Below are 1,963 nucleotides of genomic sequence, written 5' to 3'. Positions count from 1 at the left end.
TAGTCATATCGGCGTTTGATAAAAAAAAATCAGAATATAGCACAAAAAAGCAACGGTCGGATGTTTGAATGTAGATTTTCGTGTTGGATTAACAAACATGGATGAGCATGAATACAAATATTATCATAATACTCTATGGCCATGTTGGAAGTGTGGGTTTGTGTTATCATGGGACTAATTTAGGTCAATGTTGTCCTTGTTGGGATTTTATCTTTGATTCATTGTGTAACTTCATGAGAATTAGATAGTGTTAGAATTCTATCGTGATTAGGAGTTTGGGTTTTATCATAATTAGGAGTTTGAATCTTATTCTAATTAGGAAGTTAGGCTAGAGATAGGGTTTTGGTTCCCCTATATATATTCTTCTATTGGTGGGGAAAAACCACGAAGAAAAAATAGAGATGTAGTAAATGAGAGAGTGAGAGAGAGGGTTTCGTAGTCTTTATCCGTGCAAAAGATTACAAGGAGTGGGTTTTGGAGAGAATATGAGAGTTGATTATGTATGTGAGGTTGAGAGATTGAGAGACGAGAGTTAAGTGGTTCTTCTTGTAGTTCTTCCTGATACATAGACATGTCCATCCGGGCCGGGCCGGACCGGGCAAAACCGGAGCCCGGACCCGGGTACCCCGGGCCGGGTTCGGGCTCGGGCCCGATCGGGCTGGGTTCCGGCCCGGCCAGGTTTATTTTCTTTTTTTTAATTCTATTTAAAATTTAAATTATACAAAAAAGATAAAATTTTTAATAAAAAACAATAATTTTATTAATCACTTAAAATGACATAAATTACAAATAAAAAATAATAAAATAATTTTTTTTATTAATAATTAATAAATTATTTATAAATTACAAGTATAAATTTATTTTAGAATTCATCGCATCACAATAGATAAGTACATCCTAACTAGGTTGGCACTTACTCACCTATATCACTATCATTTGTAACTATTTCTAAAATAATTCTTTACAATTTTTAAGCTAAGATATAAAAATTATAATTTGATGAATATTATTTATTCTTTATATCTATCTGCTAGTCTCAATTCTTCAAATTTATCTTTAATTCCAGCCATCTGATCGATGCCTTGCGTTCGCTTCTCGTATTTTCACCAATCTTGTAAGCACATCACCGCTTGTACAGTATACGGATCTAACCATGTCCTGTGGTCGTCGATCAAACGTCCTGCTGTGCTGAAGGCGGATTCCGAAGCTATCGTCGAAACCTGCACTATTAGTAAGTCACGAACCATGGTGGAAAGTATAGGATATGAAACTGATCCATATACTTTCCACCATTGTAAAATATCTAAAATATTTCCTTGACATTTAACTAAAGAAGCAGATAAATATTCATCTATTTTAGAAATCTCCAATGATGACGATCTAAGTCCAGATCCACCAGTTAGCTCAGCTACAATTGCATACCTATCAAAACTTACACTTTTACCTCGGGATGAGCTCGAAGAAACCGAAGCTGTAGACTGTTGTGTAGCTACACCATGTCTAGCTGCATACTCATCATATAAGGTTTGAAAATAATTTCTAATAGCTAAATGATGAGTAGTAGCAGTAATGGTGGTTCTATCATCTAAGTCTATAATCTGATTACCATACAAGGATTGTAACAAACTTCGAATGCCAATATCCTTCAAGCATAGATTAATAAGAATCCCTAAACCAAAAATATGAGGAATATGTCTAAAGTACTTATTAAATTTGCTCTCCATTTGAAAAATCATAGGTCCAAAAGTATCATCCATACGATATTTCCCAAAAAAATTTGAATATTTAAAATTTGTAAAGCAACTAAAGTAATGGTTGGATAATAACAATCAGATAATAACATTATAGCATCATAAAAAACTTGTAACATTTTATTTAAATTACATATAATTATCCATTCATCTTCAGTTATTTCATAAGTGCTACCAGAATTAGAACTAGAAGCATAATAATTTATAAAATC

Source organism: Asparagus officinalis, chromosome 3 (assembly GCF_001876935.1).
Source record: "Asparagus officinalis chromosome 3, Aspof.V1, whole genome shotgun sequence".
In the NCBI taxonomy this organism is placed as follows: Eukaryota; Viridiplantae; Streptophyta; class Magnoliopsida; order Asparagales; family Asparagaceae; genus Asparagus; species Asparagus officinalis.
The sequence above is the reverse complement of the archived record's forward strand: the minus strand, read 5'-3'. Positions refer to the sequence as shown.